The sequence below is a fragment of the Rutidosis leptorrhynchoides genome, chromosome 4 (assembly GCF_046630445.1).
Source record: "Rutidosis leptorrhynchoides isolate AG116_Rl617_1_P2 chromosome 4, CSIRO_AGI_Rlap_v1, whole genome shotgun sequence".
NCBI classification, from domain to species: Eukaryota; Viridiplantae; Streptophyta; class Magnoliopsida; order Asterales; family Asteraceae; genus Rutidosis; species Rutidosis leptorrhynchoides.
This window is the reverse complement of record NC_092336.1, coordinates 234969379-234995034: the sequence shown is the minus strand read 5'-3', so window position 1 is coordinate 234995034 and position 25656 is coordinate 234969379. Positions and strand designations below refer to the sequence as shown.

The 25656-nt window shown below is 31.6% G+C and overlaps 1 non-coding gene across 1 annotated transcript; it reads left to right on the top strand.

The window, feature by feature from the left end:
• The first annotated feature begins 17726 nt into the window (after window positions 1–17726).
• Window positions 17727–17833, top strand: LOC139846009 (small nucleolar RNA R71). The gene has a single exon (XR_011758757.1). It is a non-coding gene; the product is annotated as a small nucleolar RNA R71 (small nucleolar RNA).
• Window positions 17834–25656: the final 7823 nt, after the last annotated feature.

Genomic DNA, 25656 nt, shown 5'->3' with positions numbered 1-25656 from the left:
TTCTTTAGGCGATAGATTGGATACTAACCGGTTACATAACTTAAAGTTCCCCTTGGTTCTAGCATTGCGAATTCGTTTAATAAGTTTCTTCATTGAACTATTAATAACGGAGTCATTTAATTTCGTATCAACAACGGGGTTCTTTGTTATCAGGTTATCATTAGGTTTTACTTCATCTTCCCCACACTTAGGCTTTTTATTACTGTTAAGCACTACCGTTGGAGTGGGTAAAACAATATGGTTCTTACAAAGGTGATCGATTTTTCATCATTACTAAGTGTCATTCTACCCTCTCTTACATCAAATAACGCCCCGGTGGACGCTAAGAATGGTCGACCTAAAATTAGAGGAATGTTTGAGTCCTCTTCTATGTCAATGACAATAAATTCGACTAAAAAGGTTAAATTACCCACTTGAACGGGTAGGTTGTCAGCAATTCCAACTGGGTGCTTAATGGTTGATCAAAGAGTCGAACACTCATTTCTGTTGGACTTAACTCACCTACTCCTAATCTTTTATATAATGAAAGAGGCATAACACTTACACTCGCACCTAAATCTGCTAGTGCATCATACATGACACAATCACTAAGTAGACAAGGAACAATAAATTCACCCGGATCACCCAACCTAGGAGGAAGTTTTGGTGGAACTGTCTTCACCGGGTTTACTTTTATGGTTTTTGTTTCTTGTACTTTCTTATTCTTCTTCTTCTTCTTCTTCTTCTTCTTTCCAGAGGTATCACAAACTTTATTACCTATTACTTTCTCATACTCAACTCCTTTTCTTGGAAAAGGGATGGGTGGTCTGTATGGTGCCACCACTGGCTTTACATACTCAGGTGGTGGTGGTGTTGTAACTTCTTCATTGTTACTCATATCTAAAACCTTCCCATCTTCTGATGCTAGTTTTTCAGAATTTGTTGAAACCATATTAACATTCTCATTCCGAGGATTTACTTCAGCATTACTCGGTAGCTTTCCTTGTTCCCTCTCACTCATCATGCTAGCAAGAGTACCTACGTGTTTTTCTAGATTCAAAATGGAAGCTTGTTGAGTTCTTAGTGACTGATCAAACCTCTCATTTGTTTGGGTTTGAGATGTTATAAATTGTGTTTGAGATTCCATTAGCTTTGCCATCATTTCTTCCAGATTTGACTTTTTCTCTTCGGTTTGTTGTGGTGGTTTATTCGGACCTTGTTGGTTATACGAGTTATTGTTTGGCCCATTTGGATTGTAAAGAATGTTTTGATTTCGATTGAAGTTTGGCCTTGGAGGTTGATAATTATTTTGATAATTATTTCCCGGCCTTTGGTTCATGTAGGAAACATTCTCTCGTTGTTCCATCGTTTGTTCAATGTGACAATCTTTCATTAAGTGTAGTCCACCGCATTGTTCACAACTGATTCGTATTGCGTGAATATCTTTAGTCATCTTTTCCATTTGTCTCTCGAAAGCATCTATTTTTGCGGAAACGGAATCAAAGTCATGCCTAGAATCGGCTCTAGCCGCTTTAGATGAACGAAAGATAGTGTATTACACTTTAACATCCTATAAATTCGCCAGTTTTCTGTGAGTTTTAGGACATCTTTTTCTATCTATCTCTCTTTCAAATTATATTTATATTTATAATTTAATTATAATTTTAATTTAAGTTAATAATAATAATAAGGTTATTATAAGAATGTTTTACGGGTTTTAAGTCGGAACTCTGTCCGTGTAAACGCTACGCGATTAATCACCACTGTAAGCTATGTTCTTCCTTTTTAAATTAATGTATCGTAACTAATTTATTATTATGCTTATTTGAGCCGAAGTAATCGTGATGTTAGACTAAATATTAAGACGGGGATGTTGGATTTTGTACCATAATTAAGGTTTGGACAAAAGACCGACACTTGTGAACATTAGACTATTGACTATTAATAGGTAGGGGTATTGTCTAATCTAATGACAACTCATTGGAACCTGTCAAACCTATCTTCAAATTAGTTAATCTAATAATTATTAAAATGATTATGTATGTCCTATTTAGTGACGTTTATACGACATCTTTTACGATCATTTAATTAATTATTCGGGTTGGGTAATTGATTATTCATTCTGATCAAGTGGGTAAATTAATATTCATATCTCATTAAAACAGGGGTGGATTACATACAAGGAAAATTGGTGTAATTGTTAACAAATTAATAAAACCTTGGATTACACGCAGTCGATAACATGGTGTAATCATTAAACAAAGTATTAAAACCTTGTTAAAGTTCGAATCCCTAATTAGTTGGAATATTTGACTTCGGGAATAAGGTTAATTTGACGAGCATTTTATAATTATGACCGATGGACTATTATGGACAAAACCAGATAGGTATCAAATAAATCCAGGATAAAGGACAATTAACCCAGATAAATAAATTAAAATCAAAACGTCAAACATCATGATTACGGAAGTTTAAATAAGCATAATACTTTTATTTCATATTTCATCGTACCTTTATTTACTGTCATTTTAATTACTGCAATTTACTTTATCGCAATTTAAATTTGATCATTTATATTATCGTCATTTATCTTTACGCTTTATTTAAAATCGACAAACCGGTCATTAAACGGTAAAAACCCCCTTTTATAATAATAATAATACTACTATATTACTAATATATATATATATATATATATATATATATATATATATATATATATATACATATATATATATATACAAATATAATTGTTTAAAAATATAGTGTACGCAATAAGCCGTCTCCCTGTGAAACGAACCGGACTTACTAAAAACTACACTACTCTACGATTAGGTACACTGCCTATAAGTGTTGTAGCAAGGTTTAGGTATATCCCATAAATAAATAATTAAAACTTGTGTAATTTGTATCCTATTTCGTAATAAAAATATAACTATTACCGTTATTAATAGTTCAATGAAGAAACTTATTAAACGGATTCGCGATGCTAAAATCAAGGGGAACTTTAAGTTATGTTACCGGTTAGTATCCAATCTTTCGCCTAAAGAAAAGGCGAAACTAGTTGAATTTGTGGATGTTACACAGGAATCCAACCAATGGCTTAAAGTAAAAGTCACAAATATGCAAGTTAATTATGGTCCAAGAGAAATTTACAATGAAGTTAATCACAATTTCGACACCACAGCTACCTAAGAGTGGGGAGATTCAAATGTTCTAAAAATAAAATGCTGTCTAGAGTTAGTTGTTCTATTCTTGTGTAGTTCCGAGAATGGAATCCGATTGGTCTTTTCCACTAGCAGACACTAAAGAACTAGTTTTCTCCCCCCATTCTAAATTTTTAGTTTTATAGGTTTTATATGAAATTTATATGCATTTTTAAATTTAAGTTTTGTGTGAATTTAAAAACAAAAATTACTTTATTTCATTAAGTTTAAAAAATGATTTCTAAAATTCATCGTAAGTTGAAGACTAGGTCATGGAACTGAAATTGCTTTATCCGAGGGTGGGGCGAAAAATTTTGTTATCATTATTTTTAATTTTATTGATCTAAAGTATACCAAAAAAAAAATTAAAAAACCCAAAAATCTTTGCTTTTAAAACAATCGCTTTAAAAGCGACAAATTTTAAATTTTGTCGAGGGACGGACTAGGTAAACATACCGAAACTACCTAAAGTAAAAGAAAACTAAATTTTAAAAAATTATTCATTTAAATTGTTTTAATAAATAAAGATTTTATAAAAAAATAAAAAAAATATTATGTATGTTTGTAGTTTATCTTATGTATAAAACAGAGTAAAACAGTGCACTTTCAAAGATTAAGTTCAGCAAAAGCTACTAATTTTGACGATAAGACGCAAAACATATGTGAAATAACAACAAAAGGAATGAACGATGAGGCCGCCATCTATCATTCGACGACCTTAGTAATTACAAACTGGGTATTTTTAATCACTTTTCTACACTAATCACCCTCATGAATTTATAATTATAGTCTGATTTCATGCAAATGAGGGCATTGCATGATCTCAAGTGTGGGGAAGGGTTATAAATTCTCTCGGGTTTACACTTAGTTTAATTGCCAAATTTTGTGAAAATTTGAAAAATTTTCAACTAAATGAATTCAAAATCATGTTTATACATATTTATGAACGATAAAACTAGGTGTTAATGCCGAAATTATTGTTACCTCGGAGAGAACATAAATGGAGAAACAACCCAAAAAGCTTGAATTCATTTAAAATGGAATAGAAGAGAATAAAAAGGCAAAGAAAAGAATAAATAAAAGCTAAGTGTGGGAAGAATTTACCAATTTCTTTAAAACACATATCACATATTTGGTACAAGATTATTGCAGGTCCTTTTGCTTTGGACTAAACTAATCAGTCTTACTCGATTTATTGTAATACCTTTGAAAGAATAGATGGATCTACATGATGAATCAACTCCATCATTAAAAGGAAGTAAAGTCTTCCGAAAAAGACACGCGCTTCTTGATTTAGGTCAGGAAGTTGTCGTCCAGACCAGCTGTAGGTTGACGAAAAATCTAGAAAAGTCATCTCTAAAATCAGCAGGAAATCCACGGACCTCAACATCAAACAGGGTCGCCAAGTGGTCAGACTTATCCTAACCATGAGAGGATCTGTCTCGTAAAATGGGGAGGGCGCCGTGCAAATTAGCTTGATAAGACTAATGAATCAGACCCCCAGAAAGGATAATCTCTTTAAAGATTAAAAATCAGCATTTAAGCCTGATATTACTCAATCCTTGAGATTGACTTTAAAGACTGAGAATTACAAACTCATGGAATTCGATGATATCTAAACTTGAGCTTGAACGAGAAAATATTTTGTTCAAAATTAAAATCGATTTGTTTTCTGAAAACCTATTTTCAATGCGTTCATTACCATTGAACGTAAAATCCTAGGAATTCACCTGGAATTCATTAGGTCACCTGAACCAAATCGGGTGTCAACAGTAAGAACGGTGGTTGCATAGCATGGTCGAAGACAGGACCTTGTGCCAGACTAAAAAATTATAGGGTGATCTTTACTATTGCTCCTACAAAGGATAGTAATTGCATCCGACACGTTTTAGACCATGAACAAAAGCATGTCACGGGATATTGCCTTAACAGTTGCTTGTTCAACGCTTTTCATTACAACCGGACGGTAGTTTACCAAAAGGTTATATACGGAGCAAGTATACTGGACGTGTTGCTTTCCCAATACAAGGTTAGCAAGTGGGTGACACAAAACCGAAAGTTTTGAGCTAAAATTTTAAAATCTGAAACCCACAAAACCCACAAAAACATTTTGCAAACACCGGTGAAGGGTTATTTCGGAAAACTTATCTAGGGTAAAAGCTAGAATGAATTTTCAAAAGATCAAATGTTTTCATAAAGATCCAATTTCCTTAAAGGATCTAAATTTTTAATACTCATGTGGAACTGTAAACCATATCGTTACTATCATTGTGTATACCGTTGTATCAAAATCACTTATGTATAAAGTGTGAGAATAAAAAAAGTGATTCGAGCGAAGTGTGATTTTATTTCAAAGTTATGTATTGCTTGAGGACAAGCAAAACTCAAGTGTGGGGATATTTGATAGTGCTCCAAATGAACATATATTTAGGCACAATATCCTTCCAATATGTAAAGCTTTTAGTTTTAATTGTTTTATTTTTATGTAATATTCGTTTAAATAAATAAGTGCGAAGACAAAAGAAGAAAACGACGATTTGAAGACGCAAATAAACAAAAAGCTCAAATGTACAAGATACAATCCAAGTGGTTCAATTTATTGATGAGAAATGTCTCAAAATTACAAGAGTACGAGTCGTAAAACGCAAAGTACAAGATATTAAATTATACGAAAGAACGTTCGAAAAACCGGAACAGGGACATAAGCCAACTATCAACGCGCGACGCAACGGAGCTAAAATTACAAGTCAAGTATGCACAAGAATATAATATAATACTTAAATAATTATATAAATTATTTATATATTATATATTATATTAAATAACGTCGATAAACTAGCAAACAAAAAATATGTGAGTTGGATCTGACGGCCATGCGATCGCATGGGAAATTAGCATAAAACTCATGAGAGTGCATGAGCCCATGCCAGTGCATGAGATTTGCACTAAAATCTCATGCGACCGCATGAGTTACTGTAGCAGACCACATCCTATAAATTCGCCAGTTTTCTGCGAGTTTTAATCCATCTATCCTCTCTATCTCTCTGTAATATATATATATATATATATATATATATATATATATATATATATATATATATATATATATATATATATATATATATATATATATATATATATATATATATATATATATATATATATTATAATATTAATTTTAATTTTAATTTAATAATAATAAGGGTATGTTAGCGAATGTTGTAAGGATGTAAGTCGAAATTATGTCCGTGTAACGCTACGATATTATTAATCATTGTAAGTTATGTTCAACCTTTTTAAATTAATGTCTCATAGCTAAGTTATTATTTTGCTTATTTAAATTAAAGTAATCGTGCTGTTGGGCTAAATATTAAAGACGGGGTAATTGGGCTTTGTACCATAATTGGGGTTTGGACAAAAGAACGACACTTGTGGAAATTAGACTATGGGCTATTAATGGGCTTTATATTTTTTTAATTAAATGATAGTTTGTTAATTTAATATAAAGATTTACAATTGGACGTACCTATAAATAACCACATATACTCGATCGGACACGATGGGCGGGGTATTTATAAGTACTAATAATCGTTCATTTAACAGGACACGGGAATGGATTAATAGTCAATGGACTTATTAAAACAGGGGTGAATTATATACAAGGAAAATTGATGTAATTATAGTTTAAGTCCCCAATTAGTTGGAATATTTGACTTCGGATATAAGGATAATTTGACGAGGACACTCGCACTTTATATTTATGACTGATGGACTGTTATGGACAAAAACTAGATGGACATATTGAATAATCTAGGACAAAGGACAATTAACCCATGGTAATAAACTAAAATCAACACGTCAAACATCATGATTACGGAAGTTTAGATAAGCATAATTCCTTTATTTCATATTTCATCGCACTTTTATTTACTGTCATTATATTTAATTGCACTTTTAATTATCGTACTTTTTAATTATAGTAATTTTATTTATTGTCATTTTATTTAACGCATTTTAATTTATCGCATTTTAATTATTGTCATTTACTTTACGCTTTAAATTAAGTTATATTTATTTTTAATATTTTACATTAGGTTTTAACTGCGACTAAAGTTTTAAAATCGACAAACCGGTCATTAAACGGTAAAAACCCCCTTTTATAATATTAATACTACTTATATTTATATATATTTTATATAAATATATTTGTTAAAAATATAGCGTTAAACTCAGCTAGCTCCCTGTGGAACGAACCGGACTTACTAAAAAAACTACACTACTCTACGATTAGGTACACTGCCTATAACTGTTGTAGCAAGGTTTAGGTATATCCCATCCGTAAATTAATAAAACTTGTGTAATATTTCGTAGTATTTCATAGTAAAAATAATAGTATTTCATAAAGGTAATATACGGAGCAAGTATATACTGGACGTGTTGCTTTCCCAATACAAGGTTAGCAAGTGGGTAACACAAAACCATAAGTTTTGAGCTAAAATTTTCAAATCTGAAACCCACCAAACCCACAAAAAAATTTGCAAACACCGGTGAAGGGTTATTCCGGAAAACTTATCTAGGGTAAAATCTAGAAAGAATTTTCAAAAGATCAAATGTTTTCATAAAGATCCAATTTCCTTAAAGGATCTAAATTTTCATAGTCATGTGGGACTGTAAACCACATCGTTACTATCATTGTTCATACCACCGTATCAAAATCACGGATGTATAAAGTGTGAAAATAAAAAAGTGATTCGAGTGAAGTGTGATTTAATTTCAAATTCTGTATTGCTTGAGGACAAGCAACGTTCAAGTGTGGGGATATTTGATAATGCTAAAAAGTAACATATATTTAGTATCAATATCCTTCCAATATGTAAATCTTTTAGTTGCAATTGTTCTATTTTTATGTAATATTCGTTTAAATAAATAAGTGCGAAGACAAAAGAAGAAAACGACGATTTGAAGACGCAAATGACCAAAAAGCTCAAATGTACAAGATATAATTCAAGTGGTTCAATTTATTGATGAGAAACGTCTCAAAATTACAAGAGTACGAGCCGCAAAACGCAAAGTACAAGATATTAAATTATACGAAAGGACGTTCGAAAATCCAGAATCGGGACCTGAGCCAACTATCAACGTGCGACGCAACGGAGCTAAAATTACAAATCAACTATGCACAAGAATATAATATAATATATATATATAATTAATATAAATTATATATATATATATATATATTATATATTTATAATAATATGTCGACAAGCAAGAAAACAAAAAATATGTGAGCTGGATCTGATGGCCATGCGATCGCATGGGAAATAGGCATAAAACCTATGCGAGTGCATGAGCCCATGCGAGTGCATGAGATTTTCACTAAAATCTCATGCGACCGCATGAGTTACTGTAGCAGGCCACATTCTATAAATTCGCCAGTTTTCTGCGAGTAAAAAACACATCTTTTTCTATCTATCCTCTCTATCTCTCTGTAATATATATATATATATATATATATATATATATATATATATATATATATATATATATATATATATATATATATATATATATATTATAATTATAATTATAATTATAATTATAATTTTAATTTTAATAATAAGGGTATGTTGGCGAATGTTGTAAGGGTGTAAGTCGAAATTCTGTCCATGTAACTCTACGCGATTAATCACCACTGTAAGCTATGTTCTTCCTTTTTAAATTAATGTCTCGTAACTAAGTTATTATTATGCTTATTTGAGCCAAAGTAATCGTGATGTTAGACTAAATATTAAGACGGGGTTATTAGATTTTGTACCATAATTAAGGTTTGGACAAAAGACCGACACTTGTGGACATTGGACTATGACTATTAATAGATAGGGGGTATTGTCTAATTGAGCGACAACTCATTGGAACCTGTCGAACCTATCTTCAAATTAGTTAATCTAATAATTATTAAAATGATTATGTATGTCCTATTTAGTGAAATTTATACGACATCTTTTACGATCATTTAATTAATTATTTGGGTTGGGTAATTGATTATTCATTCTGATCAAGTGGGTAAATTAATATTCATATCTCATTAAAACTGGTGTGGATTATATACAAGGATAATTGGTGTAATTGTTAACAAAGTATTAAAACCTTGGATTACACGCAGTCGATAACCTAGTGTGATCATTAAATAAAGTATTAAAACCTTGTTACAGTTCGAATCCCTAATTAGTTGGAATATTTGACTTCGTGAATAAGGTTAATTTGACGAGCATTTTATAATTATGATCGATGGACTATTATGGACAAAAACCAAATAGGTATCAAATAATCCAGGACAAAGGACAATTAACTCGGGTAATAAATTAAAATCAACACGTCGAACATCATGATTACGGAAGTTTAAATAAGCATAATACTTTAATTATATATTTCATCGTACCTTTATTTACTGTCATTTTAATTACTGCAATTTACTTTATCGCAATTTAAATTCTGTCATTATCGTCATTTATCTTTACGCTTTATTTAAAATCGACAAACCGGTCATTAAACGGTAAAAACCCCTTTTATAATAATATTACTATATATAATTATATATATTTTTATATAAAAATAGTTAATAAAAATATAGCGTTAAACTCAGCTAGCTCCCTGTGGAACGAACCGGACTTACTAAAAACTACACTACTCTACGATTAGGTACACTGCCTATAAGTGTTGTAGCAAGGTTTAGGTATATCCCAATCTAAATAAATAAATAAAACTTGTTTAAATTATATCATATTTCGTAGTATTTCGTAGTATTTCGTAGTAAAATATAATCTATTTCGTATACACCGCTGCACACATCAAGTTTTTGGCGCCGCAAACTTGATGTGTGAAGCGGAGGTGTATACGAAATAGTTATATTTTTATTACAAAATACAATACAAATTACACAAGTTTTAATTATTTATTTATGGGATATACCTAAACCTTACTACAACACTTATAGGCAGTGTACCTAATCGTAGAGTAGAGTAATTTCTAGTAAGTCCGGTTCGTTCCACAGGGAGACGGCTTATTGCGTACACTATATTTTTAAACAATTATATTTGTATATATATATATATATATATATATATATATATATATATATATATATATATATATTAGTAATATAGTAGTATTATTATTATTATTATAAAAGGGGATTTTTACCGTTTAATGACCGGTTTGTCGATTTTAAATAAAGCGTAAAGATAAATGACGATAATATAAATGATAAAATTTAAATTGCGATAAAGTAAATTGCAGTAATTAAAATGACAGTAAATAAAGGTACGATGAAATATGAAATAAAAGTATTATGCTTATTTAAACTTCCATAATCATGATGTTTGACGTTTTGATTTTAATTTATTTATCTGGGTTAATTGTCCTTTGTCCTGGATTTATTTGATACCTATCTGGTTTTTATCCATAATAGTCCATTGGTCATAATTATAAAATGCTCGTCAAATTAACCTTATTCCCGAAGTCAAATATTCCAACTAATTAGGGATTCGAACTGTAACAAGGTTTTAATACTTTGTTTAATGATTACACCAGGTTATCGACAGCATGTAATCCAAGGTTTTATTACTTTGTTAACAATTACACCAATTATACTTGTATGTAATCCACCCATGTTTTAATGAGATATGAATATTAATTTACCCACTTGATCCGAATGAATAATCAATTACCCAACCCGAATAATTAATTAAATGATCGTAAAAGATGTCGTATAAACGTCACTAAATAGGACATACATAATTATTTTAATAATTATTAGATTAACTAATTTGAAGATAGGTTTGACAGGTTCCAATGAGTTGTCATTAGATTAGACAATACCCCCTACCTATTAATAGTCAATAGTCCAATATTCACAAGTGTCGGTCTTTTGTCCAAAAACCTTAATTATGGTATAAAATCCAATAACCCCATCTTAATATTTAGTCTAACATCACGATTACTTCGGCTCAAATAAGCATAATAATAACTTAGTTACGATACATTAATTTAAAAAGGAAGAACATAGCTTACAGTGGTGATTAATCGCGTAGCGGTTACAAGGACAGAGTTCCGACTTAAAACCCATAAAAATCTTTTTTTTATATCGCGTTTCGCTTCGGCGTTCCCCGGCAGCGGTGCCAAAAACTTGATGTGTGCAGCAGCGTATACGAAATAGTTATATTTTTATTGCGAAATACTATTAAATACGATACAATTTTACACAAGTTATTTATTTATTATTAGAGTGGATATACCTAAACCTTGCTACAACACTTATAGGCAGTGTACCTAATCGTACAGTAGTGTAGTTTTTAGTAAGTCCGGTTCGTTCCACAGGGAGCTATCCAAGTTTAACGCTATACTTTTAAACTATATTTGAATAAAGATATATATATATATATATATATATATATATATATATATATATATATATATATATATATATATATATATATATATATAAGTCGGATTATTATTATTATTATTATTATAAAAAGGGGGTTTTACCGTTTAATGACCGGTTTGTCGATTTTAAATAAAGCGTAAAGATAAATGACGATAATTAAAATGCGTAAAATAAATAACAATGACGAAATATAAAATTGCGAATAATAAAATGACAGTAATTAAAAGTATGATGAGAAATACAATAAAAGAATTATGCTTATTTAAACTTCCGTAATCATGATGTTTGACATTTTGATTTTAATTTATTTATCTGGGTTAATTGTCCTTTGTCCTGGATTTATTTGATACCTATCTGGTTTTTGTCCATAATAGTCCATCGGTCATAATTATAAAATGCTCGTCAAATTAACCTTATTCCCGAAGTCAAATATTCCAACTAATTAGGGATTCGACCTGTAACAAGGTTTTAATACTTAGTTTAATGATTACATCAGGTTATCGACTGCGTGTAATCCAAGGTTTTATTACTTTGTTAACAATTATACCAATTATCCTTGTATGTAATCCACCCCTGTTTTAATGGGATATGAATAATAATTTACCCACTTGATCAGAATGAATAATCAATTACCCAACCCAAATAATTAATTAAATGATCGTAAAAGATGTCGTATAAATGTCACTAAATAGGACATACATAATCATTTTAATAATTATTAGATTAACTAATTTAAAGATAGGTTCGACAGGTTCCAATGAGTTGTCGCTCAATTAGACAATACCCCCTATTTATTAACAGTCATGGTCCAATGTCCACAAGTGTCGGTCTTTTGTCCAAACCTTAATTATGGTACAAAATCTAATAGCCCTGTCTTAATATTTAGTCTAACATCACGATTACTTTGGCTCAAATAAGCATAATAATAACTTAGTTAGGAGACATTAATTTAAAAAGGAAGAACATAGCTTACAGTGGTGATTAATCGCGTAGCGTTACACGGACAGAATTTCGATTTACACACTTACAACATTCGCTAACATAACCTTATTATTATTAAACTTTAATAATAAAATTATAATATAAATATAAATATATATTTTGAGAGTAAGAGATAGAAAAAGATGTGATAAATTCGTCCGAAAAATGCTGAATTTATAGAATGTGGCCTGCTACAGTAACTCATGCGGTCGCATGAGATTTGTGCCATCTGGCTATGCGATCGCATGGCCATCATTTCCTAGTCTCATACTTTTAGGCTCCTAGCTTGTCGACATATTTATTTAATATATATAATATACATATATAATTTTATATAATTATATATATATTATATTATATTCATGTGCATAGTTGATTTGTAATTTTAGCTCCGTTGCGTTGCGCGTTGATAGTTGGCTCAGGTCCCGGTTCCGGATTTTCGAACGTCTTTTCGTACGATTTAATATCTTGTACTTTGCGTTTTGCGTCTTGTACTCTTGTAACTTTTGAGACGTTTCTTATCAATAATTTGAACCACTTGGATTGTACTTTGTACTTTTGAGCTTTTTGGTCATTTGCGTCTTCAAATCGTCGTTTTCTTCTTTTGTCTTCGCACTTATTTATTTAAACGATTATTACATAAAAATAGAACAATAGTAACTAAAAGCTTTACATATTGGAGGGATATTGTGCCTAAATATATGTTTATTTGGAGCACTATCAAATATCCCCACACTTGAACGTTGCTTGTCCTCAAGCAATACAGAACTTAAAATAAAATCACACTTCACTCGAATCACTTTTTTATTCTTACACTTTATACATCAGTGATTTTGATATAGCGGTATAAACAAGGATAGTAACGATGTGGTTTACAGTCCCACATGACTATGAAAATTTAGATCCTTTAAGGAATTTGGATATTTATGAAAACATTTGATCTTTTGAAAATTCAATCTAGCTTTTACCCTAGATAAGTTTTCCGGAATAACCCTTCACCGGTGTTTGCAAAATGTTTTTTTGGGTTTTGTGGGTTTCAGATTTGAAAATTTTAGCTCAAAACTTGCGGTTTTGTGTCACCCACTTGCTAACCTTGTATTAGGAAAGCAACACGTCCAATATACTTGTTCTGTATATTACCTTTCGGTAAACTACCGTCCGGTTGTAAAGGAAAGCATTGAACAAGCAACTGTTAAGGCAATATCCCGTGACATGCTTTTGTTCATGGTCTAAAACGTATCGGATGCAATTACTATCCTTTGTAGGAGCAATAGTAAAGATCACCATATAGTTTTTCGGTTTAGAACAAGATCCTGTCTTCGACCATGCTATGCAACCACCGTTCTTTCGATTGATACCCGATTTGGTTCAGGTGACCTAATGAATTCCAGGTGAATTCATAGGATTTTACATTCAATGGTAATGAACACATTAAAAATAGGGTTTTCAGAAAACAAATCAGTTTGTAATTTGATCAAAATATTTTCTCGTTCAAGCTCGAGTTTAGATATCATTGAATTCCATGAGTTTGTAATTCTCAATCTTTAAAGTCAATCTCAAGGATTGAGTAATATCAGGCTTAAAAGATGATTTTTAATCTTTAAGGCGATTATCCTTTCTGGAGGTCTGATTCATTAGTCTTATCAAGCTAATTTGCACGGCGCCCTCCCCATTTTACGAGACAGATCCTCTAATGGTTAGGATAAGTCTGACCACTTGGCGACCCTGTTTGATGCTGAGGTCCGTGGATTTCCTGCTGATTTTAGAGATGACTTTTCTAGATTTTTCGTCAACCTACAGCTGGTCTGGATGACAACTTCCTGACCTAAATCAAGAAGCGTGTGTCTTTTTCAGAAGACTTTACTTCCTTTTAATGATGGAATTGATTCATCGTGCAGATCCATCTTTCTTTCAAATATATATTACAGTAAATTAGGTAAAACTGATTAGTTTAGTCCAAAGCAAAAGTACCTGCAATAATCTGTACCAAATATGTGATATGTGTTTTAATGAAATTGGTAAATTCTTCCCACACTTAGCTTTTATTTATTTTTTTCTTTTCCTTTTTATTCTCCACTATTCCATTTTAAATAAATTCTAACGTTTTGAGTTGTTTCTCCATTTATGTTCTCTCTGAGGTAACAATAATTTCGGTATTACAACCTAGTTTTATCGTTCATAAATATGTATAAACATGATTTTGAATTCATTTAATTGAAAATTTTTTCAAATTTTCACAAAGTTTGGCAATTAAACTAAGTGTAAACCCGAGAGAATTTATAACCCTTCCCCACACTTGAGATCATGCAATGCCCTCATTTGCATGAAATCAGACTATAATTATAAATTCATGAGGGTGATTAGTGTATAAAAGTGATTAAAAATACCCAGTTTGTAATTACTAAGGTCGTCGAATGATAGATGGCGCGCCTCATCGTTCATTCCTTTTGTTGTAATTTCACATATGTTTTGCGTCTTATCGTCAAAATTAGTAGTTTTTGCTGAACTTTAATGTCAGTCTTTGAAAATGCGATGTTTTACCCTTTTTGTACATAAGATAAACTACAAACATATATAATATATATATATATATATATATATATATATATATATATATATATATATATATATATATAAACCTTTATTTATTAAAACAATTTAAATGAATAATTTTTTTTAAAATTTTTGTTTCCTTTTACTTTAGGTAGTTTCGGTATGTTTACCTAGTCCGTTCCTCGACAAAATTTAAAATTTGTCGTTTTTAAAGCGATTGTTTTAAAAGCAAAGATTTTTGGGTTTTTTAATTTTTTTGGTATACTTTAGATCAATAAAATTAAAAATAATGATAACAAAATTTTTTGCCCCGCCCTCGGGTAAAGCAATTTCGGTTCCATGACCTAGTCTTCAACTTACGATGAATTTTAGAAATCATTTTTTTTAAACTTAATGAAATAAAGTAAATTTTTGTTTTTAAATTCATACAAAAATTTAATTTTAAAAGCGTATTAATTTCATACAAAACCTACAAAACAAAAAAAATTTAGAATGGGGGGGGGAGAAAACTAGTTCTTTAGTGTCTGCTAGTGGAAAAGACCAATCGGATTCCATTCTCGGAACTACACGAGAATAGAACAACTAACTCTAGACAGCATTTTCTTTTTAGAACATCTGAATCTCCCCACACTTAGGTAGCTGTGGTGTCGAAATTGTGATTAACTTCATTGTCAATTTCTCTTGGACCATAATCAACTTGCATATCTGTGACTTTTGCTTTAAGCCATTGGTCGGATTCCCGTGTAATTTCCACAAATTCAACTAGTTTTGCCTTTTGTTTAGGCTATAGATTGGATACCAACTGGTTACATAACTTAAAGTTCCCCATGGTTCTAGCATCGCGAATCCGTTTAATAAGTTTCTTCATTGAACTATTAATAACGGGGTTATCAACAACGGGGTTCTTTGTTATCATGTCATCATTAGGTTTTACTTCATCTTTCCCACACTTAGGCATTTTATTATTGCTAAGCACTACCGTTAGAGTTGGTAAAACAATGTGGTTTTTACCAATCGTCTTTGTTGGTTCAATGGTTTTAGTTGGTGGAGATTTAGACTTTCGAATCAAAAAGGTGACCGATTTGTCACCATCACTAAGTGTCATTCTACCTTTTCTTACATCAAATAATGCCCTGGTGGATGCTAAGAATGGTCGACCTAAAATTAGAGGAATGTTTGGGTCCTCTTCTATGTCAATGACAATAAATTCGACTAAAAAGGTTAAATTACCCACTTGAATGGGTAGGTTGTCAGGAATTCCAACTGGGTGCCTAATGATTTGATCAACGAGTCGAACACTCATCTCTGTTGGACTTAACTCACCTACTCCTAATCTCTTATATAATGAAAGAGGCATAACACTCACACTCGCACCTAAATCTGCTAGTGCATCATACATGACACAATCACTAAGTAGACAAGGAATAATAAATTCATCCGGATCACCCACCCTGGGTGGAGGTTTTGGTGGAACTGTCTTCACCGGGTTTATCTTTACGGTTTTTGTTTCTTGTACTTTCTTATTCTTCTTCTTCTTTCCAGAGGTATCACAAACTTTATTACCTATTACTTGCTCATACTCAACTCCTTTTCTTGGAAACGGGATGGGTGGTCTGTATGGTTCCACCACTGGCTTTACATACTCGGGTGGTGGTGGTGTTGTTGTAACTTCTTCATTGTTACTCACATCGAAAAGCTTCCCATCTTCTGATGAGGGTTTTTCAGAATTTGTTGACACCATATTAACATTCTCATTCCGAGGATTTACTTCAGTATTACTCGGTAGCTTTCCTTGTTCCCTTTCACTCATCATGCTAGCAAGAGTACCTATGTGTTTTTCTAGATTCAAAATAGAAGCTTGTTGAGTTCTTAATGATTGATCAAACCTCTCATTTGTTTGGGTTTGAGATGTAATAAATTGTGTTTGAGATTCCATTAGTTTTGCCATCATTTCTTCTAGATTTGACTTTTTCTCTTCGGTTTGTTGTGGTGGTTTATACAAGCCATGTCTTTGTTGATTGAAAGTGTTGTTTTGAGTTTGTTGATTATTCAGTCCTTGTTGGTTGTACGAGTTATTGTTGGGTCCATTTGGATTGTAAAGAATGTTTTGATTTCGATTGAAGTTTGGCCTTGGCGGTTGATAATTATTTTGATAATTACTTCCCGGCCTTTGGTTCATGTAGGAAACATTCTCTCGTTGTTCCATCGTTTGCTCGATGTGACAATCTTTTGTTAAGTGTGGTCCACCACATTGCTCACAACTGATTCGTATTGCGTGAATATCTTTAGTTATCTTTATCATTCGTCTCTCGAAAGCATCTATTTTTGCGGAAACGGAATCAAAGTCATGGCTAGAATCGGCTCTAGCTGCTTTAGATGATCTAACGATGTCTTTTTCTTGATGCCACTCATGTGAGTGGGAGGCTGTGTTATCAATAATTTTGTGAGCTTCGGTTGCGGTTTTCTTTATAATGGAACCACCAGCTGCTATATCGATGTCTTTTCGTGTAGTAATGTCGCATCCTTGATAGAATATTTGTACTATTTGATAAGTGTCTAAACCATGTTGAGGACATCCTCTCAACAACTTTCCGAATCTTGTCCATGCCTCATATAGAGTTTCATTTAGCTTTTGTGTGAACGTAACAATTTCTCCTTGAAGTCTCACGGCTTTAGATGCCGGAAAGAATTATTTAAGAAATTTTTCAACTAAAACGTCCCATGTATCAATCGCCCCTTCAGGTAACAATTCTAACCAATCTTTGGCTTCTCCCTTTAAAGTCCAGGGAAATAACATGAGATAGATCTATTCATCCTCAACTTCTCTGATTTTGAATAGAGTACAGATCCTATTAAATGTTCAAAGATGTTCGTTTGGATCTTCTTTTGGCGTACCACTATATTGGCATTGATTAGTTACCATGTGTAGGATTTGTCCTTTGATTTCATAATCTGGCGCATTAATGTCTGGCTTAATAATGGCGTGACCTTGGCCCGTGCGTGTGGCTCTCATTCGGTCTTCCATACTTAGAGGTTCTGTTACTTCCATAACTGAATTTGTTGAATCTGAATCACTAGAGGATTCTGATTTAATGGTTTCTTCCTCGACAATCTCTGGACGAGTAATTTGTGGTTTAGGAGGAATGATTAGTGGTTCAGGATCTCTGAATTGTCCCTGAATATGCTCCGGATTTTCAATTTTGAAGTCGGGTTCAAAATATGGATTATCAGAAATTTGAGTTGGAGTACTTGGTCGACAAGATGACGATTCTAAAGAAAAATCAATGGCGACAATGTTGGCTAGATGTCTTTATCGAGTTACAGGTGGTGAACGTATGAAAGGTGGTGAACGTTTTGTTCGGTGCATTCACAGAATATCCTATTAGTTATAAAAGATAAAAATTATATAAGTTATCAAATTAATAGACTTTTTTGATTTTGCCCACGTTTCGAATAGCCAATAGATGCAGCAGGTAGCCAGGACCCTTTAAATCGGAAGCCCACAACTCGCCACTAACAAATCCAACTATTACTACGAACCAGAAAATTTTGGATGTCTATCAATTTAACCGCTTAAAATAATTTTTCGTCGAAATTTTGAAAAAAAAATCTATGTCCTAAAAACTAGAGAGACGAGAAATAAGAAAGAAAAAGAGTGCGTCGAAAAACGTCGAAAAATAAGCGTCGAAAAACAAACAGTCGAAAAATAAAAATAAGAAAATGCAGCGTCGAAACTTAAAAGTCTAAAAACTAAAAATTAAAACTTACGTCTAAAGGTATTAAAGCTTAAAGGAATTCTAAATCTAAAACGGCAATAACTTAAAAAGGCACTAAAATCTATTAAATATTTAAGCGATAAGCGACGTCGTAAAATTCTAAAGCACCTAAATCTTAGTCTAAAGAAAAAGTACTTAAGGGATTTTACGGCAAAGCTTAAAAATTTAGAAATAAAAATAACTACGGCAAAATACTACACTTAAAACTAATTACAAATGATAAATACAAATTACAAATTAAACTAATAAAAAGATATAAAAATACAAATAAGCTTAAAGTTATAAAAATACAATTTTTATATAAATATTATTTTTATATTATTTATTGTATAAAATTATCAATTTATAATTAATAAAACTACTTTAAACTAAATATTACAAATTAAATAAAACTAAAACTAATTATTATTAAATTAAAAACCCTAATTATAATTAATTAATAATAATAATTATTAATAATTAATACTCCGTAACCCTAAATCGTTGGCTGAGGTTTCTGGGCTGTCAAATCAATCCATGCGATCGCATAGATTGTGTGTTGGAATCCCATGCTGTCGCATGGCTTCGGGTAGCAGGCCAATTGTTGGGCTGCTAAAGTGTAGTCCGTTTACTTTTACTTATATTTTTTTTATTTTTAATTTATTTATATAAAATAAATAAAAACTTAATTTTTTAAAAACTAAAATAGAAATAGTAAAAATTTATATTTTAAACAAACTCTTAAAAATGTATATATTTCGTTTTTCTTTTTATATTTTTGTATTTTTAATATTTAAAACGTATTTTTACAAAAAGAAATTAAAACTTAATAAAAATCATTTTTTATATCGCGTTTCGTTCGGCGTTCCTCGGCAGCGGCGCCAAAAACTTGATGTGTGCAGCAGCGTATACGAAATAGTTATATTTTAATTGCGAAATACTATTAAATACGATACAATTTTACACAAGTTATTTATTTATTATTAGAGTGGATATACCTAAACCTTGCTACAACACTTATAGGCAGTGTACCTAATCGTACAGTAGTGTAGTTTTTAGTAAGTCCGGTTCGTTCCACAGGGAGCTATCCAAGTTTAACGCTATACTTTTAAACTATATTTGAATAAAGATATATATATATATATATATATATATATATATATATATATATATATATATATATATATATATATATATATATATATATATATATATATAAGTCGTATTATTATTATTATTATAAAAAGGAGGTTTTACCGTTTAATGACCGGTTTGTCGATTTTAAATAAAGCGTAAAGATAAATGACGATAATTAAAATGTGTAAAATAAATAACAATGACAAAATATAAAATTGCGAATAATAAAATGACAGTAATTAAAAGTATGATGATAAATACAATAAAAGAATTATGCTTATTTAAACTTTCGTAATCATGATGTTTGACGTTTTAATTTTAATTTATTTATCTGGGTTAATTGTCCTTTGTCCTGGATTTATTTGATACCTATCTGGTTTTTGTCCATAATAGTCCATCGGTCATAATTATAAAATGCTCGTCAAATTAACCTTATTCTCGAAGTCAAATATTCCAACTAATTAGGGATTCGAACTGTAACAAGGTTTTAATACTTTGTTTAATGATTACACCAGGTTATCGACTGCATGTAATCCAAGGTTTTATTACTTTGTTAACAATTACACCAATTATCCTTGTATGTAATCCACCCCTGTTTTAATGAGATTCGAATATTAATTTACCCACTTGATCAGAATGAATAATCAATTACCCAACCCAAATAATTAATTAAATGATCGTAAAAGATGTCGTATAAACATCACTAAATAGGACATACATAATCATTTTAATAATTATTAGATTAACTAATTTGAAGATAGGTTCGACAGGTTCCAATGAGTTGTCGCTCAATTAGACAATACCCCCTATTTATTAATAGTTATAGTCCAATGTCCACAAGTGTCGGTCTTTTGTCCAAATCTTAATTATGGTACAAAATCTAATAACCCTGTCTTAATATTTAGTCTAACATCACGATTACTTTGGCTCAAATAAGCATAATAATAACTTAGTTACGAGACATTAATTTAAAAAGGAGGAACATAGCTTACAGTGGTGATTAATCGCGTAGCGTTACACGGACAGAATTTTGACTTACACACTTACAACATTCGCTAACATAACCTTATTATTATTAAACTTTAATATTAAAATTATAATATAAATATAAATATATATTTTGAGAGTAAGAGATAGAAAAAGATGTGATAAATTCGTCCAAAAAATACTGAATTTATAGAATGTGGCCTGCTACAGTAACTCATGTGGTCGCATGAGATTTGTGCCTTCTGGCCATGCGATCGCATGGCCGTCATTTCCTGGTCACATATTTTTTTGGCTCCTAGCTTATCGACATATTTATTTAATATATATAATATATATATATAATTTTATATAATTATATATATATATTATATTATATTCATGTGCATAGTTGATTTGTAATTTTAGCTCCGTTGCGTCGCGCGTTGATAGTTGGCTCAGGTCCCGGTTCCGGATTTTCGAGAGTCCTTTCGTACGATTTAATATCTTGTACTTTGCATTTTGCGTCTTGTACTCTTGTAACTTTTGAGACGTTTCTTATCAATAATTTGAACCACTTGGATTGAACTTTGTACTTTTGAGCTTTTTGGTCATTTGCGTCTTCAAATCGTCGTTTTCTTCTTTTGTCTTCGCACTTATTTATTTAAACGATTATTATATAAAAATAGAACAATAGTAACTAAAAGCTTTACATATTGAAAGGATATTGTGCCTAAATATATGTTCATTTGGCTAAAAACGAACATATATTTCATAGCATTATCCCTCAAGAAAGACAAGCTTTTAGTTGCAATTGTTCTATTCACAAGTGATATTCGTTTAAATAATAAAAGGTGAAGACAAAAGACAGATTCGACGATTTGAAGACGCAAACGACCAGAAAGCTATAAAGTACAAAGTACAATCAAAGTGATCCAAATTATTTATGAAAAACGTCTCAAAATTACAAAAGTACAAGACGCAAAATGCAAAATGCAAAATACAAGATATTAAATTGTACGCAAGGACGTTCGAAAATCCGGAACCGGGACCAAGTCAACTTTCAACCCGCGATGCAACGGAGCGAAAATTACAAGTCAACTATGCACAAGAATATAATATAATATTTAAATAATTATAAAAAAAAGAAACAGACCGCATGCGATCGCATGGGGTTCCTTCACAAAAACCATGCGGTCGCATGGTGTCATAAAACTAAACAGGATCAAATACCCATCGAGCTGTGTTCTCTGTCTTCATAACAACACCCACACATACACGAGCATATACACACATAAACTCAAAAATTCGCCATTTTTAACCATAATTCGTCAAATTTCTCGCTCTAATCATGAAATTGTTCAGAAGCTTTTCAAAGAAGGTAAATATTTCACCCCTAAACCTCTTTAAATTTGATTTTTAGTGTTCTTTAGCTATAATTTACCTAATTTGATTTTGTTAATTTCTAGTGTAATTGGTGTTAAATTGTTAGTATATTATGCATGTATAACCTAGATTGATGCTATTTAACATGATTTGAAGCCAAAAATTTCAAAATTTTTAGGAATCTAGGGTTTGTGTTCTTGAGCAATTTGGGGCTTTTTGATATAAACAGGTTATGGCCGATTTTTGTCATGAATTATTGCTAAATTAAGTAGTGTAATATGTTTAAGTAGCTAAATGATCCAAACTTTGATCCTAAACATGATTTTTGAGAATTAAAGTAGACTTTTTAGGCCTAAAATTCATGAACTTGATTAAACTGATGTAAATGCCATTTGAAACTTGTTTATTGCTAGTAATGGTTGTTTTAACATGTTATTTGAGTTGAATGCTTATGAACTTTGTAAACATTTTCATATATGCTTATTTGAAAAAGTGTAGAATTGTTAAAATTGTGAAAATGTGTATAAGTTTAATTTTGATTAAATATGTTATTGTAATTGTTTCAAGTTGTTATTTTGCTAACACTAATGCATATTTGGATGCAAAAATTTTATGTTTAATGTGTTTTGCAGAGATTTACCAATACTGATGGAGCATCATCATCATCTAGGCAACCTGCTCCAGAACCTGAACCAGAAATGCAATATGAACCGGAGCAACAACAGGAACAACAACAACAACCTGATCAACACGTACCTTATTATGATCCGCAACAAAAATATGTTAATGCCTACGTAGTATTTTCAATTTATCCGATAGTACAACACCCAACGATTCATGAAGAACAGTTGCATCCCAATTTGAGATTTGATCGGAGTTGGAGAGATTACCCGACGTATCAAAGTAACAAATTCAAACTAATAAAGAAAAATGTAGAAGTGCCGAGGGTAATCGATTGGGAGCCTTTGGAAAGGGTCCAACTAGTTAACTCAGTTAGACAGCATTTGATCCAAAGGTATGGCAGCTCTTCTTTTCCCGATTGGGAACGTTTATTCACCATTCTGAGGCCTGTATATAAGGAATGGTGCGTTGAGCTTATGAGTACTATTTCACTTAATGCGGATGTAGTTAGGTTAGATGATAGAAGTTTTCTTAGATTTATACTTGGCCGTAGGATGTACAGGATGTCCATGCTGGACATGGCCAGAGCTTTACAGATATATACGCCTGCTGAATTACTATTACCCGATTGTACAAATTTGATTTATCACGGTGAAAGGGTAAATAGGAATTTTGATGCTAACGCCGTCTGGAGGCGTATGTCAGATTATAATGTTTTTGGGCGGGCAGGAACACACTCCTACTTACATATTAACAGAGCGGAGCTTCGTATAATTCATAGATTTCTGGCTAACTCGATTACACAGAGAGGTCACAACAAGGAGAAAATGACCTTACATGATTTATTTTACCTTAAGTGTATTCGAGACCCAAGAGGCTTTATTAATATCCCCTACTGTGTTGGTTTTTATTTGTCTAAGATAGTGGAAGGAATACATGAAGGGGGAATAATAGGAGGAGGTATTTTTGTTACTCTCATTGGAGAGTATTTAGGTGTAGATAGGGAACAAGGGGGTCCACTTATGGTATGTAGGGAACATGATGATACTTTAGGATTGAAGGTCTATCAGGGTGCTAAGGTATTGAAGAGCAGACGTAATCAGGCAGTACCATATGTTGGTCGTCATCCACAGGTAGAGAGAGGTTCAGATGAGAAAATGGAGGAAGCGGATGAAATTAGGGATGTCATTATGGAGGCTATGACTGACGTCTACCAGCGTATAGATGAGGTAGAAATGACAAACCAGGATAGACATAGTCGATACACGTAGTGGCAAGCCAGGAATGAGTACGAGCATTCCAGGCAACGACAGCATGATAGATGGCACTACCATCAGCATCAGATCATGAGCCAGCTATCACCTCAGGATCACTACGTACCGACTCGACCTGCTTACTATCCTCCACACCAGCCCGATATGCGACCACCATTTACTCTCTACGACCCTAACCAGGCTTATCAGTACACCTATAACCAACCATGGAACCCGCCCGACGACATGAACTGGAACCCCTATCCAGATTGATATAGTTTCGTTGGTGATTTTTATAATTTTTATTTTTTTATCATTTTTATTTATTTATGTTTAAACATATTATAGTGTGATACTTTTATGTAAGTTTTAACATTTTTATTATGTTGTACTAATATTTCATATTTGATTTGAAAGTGGGATTTTAAGTTTCACTTCAAATTACCATGCATGTTTATATTTGTATTGTATGTATTTTATTTCATGTACACAACAGGGTAAAACAGCGCATTTTCAAAGACTGGCATTAAGTTCAGCAAAAGCTACTAATTTTGACGACAAAACGAAAAACAAATGTGATGTAACAACAAGACGGAATGAACAAATGATGTGCACCATTTATCATTCAGCAAACAAACGCCAATATGTTTGGAAACTTTGGTAAAATTTAATCATTTTTCTACGCTAATCACCCTCAATAATTTAAATTGTTACTGATTTCTTGCAAATGAGGGCATTGCAAGATCTTAAGTGTGGGAAGGGGTTAAATTCTTTCGGATTTTAAAATTTTTTTGACTTATACACTTGGTTACCATTAAAAATACTAGTAACGCAGTAGTTGTATTAGAATCTAGTGCTCTCTGATAATAAAGAACAGCCCTAGTTTTATATACTGACTACCCAATTCTAGTAAATTTTTCAAAATTTTTAAATAAATGAATTCAAAATCATGTTTATACATATTTATGAACGATAAACTAGGTGTTAACACCGAAATTATTGTTACCTCGGAAAGGACATAAATTGAGAAACAACCTAAAATGTTAGAATTCATTTAAAATGGAATAGAGGTCAATAAAAAGGCAAAGAAAGGAAAATAAAAGCCAAGTGTGGGAAAATTTACCAAGTTATTTAAAACATATATCACATATTTTTGTACAAATAATTGAAGATACTTTTGTTTTGGACAAAATTAACCGTTTTACCCGGTAAATTGTAAGATATTTGAAAGAAAAGATGGATCTACACGATGAATCAATTCCATCATTAAAAGGAATTAAAGTCTTCCAAAAAAGACACGCGCTTCTTGATTTAGGTCAGGAAGTTGTCGTCCAGACCAGCTGTAGGTTGACGAAAAATCTAGAAAAGTCATC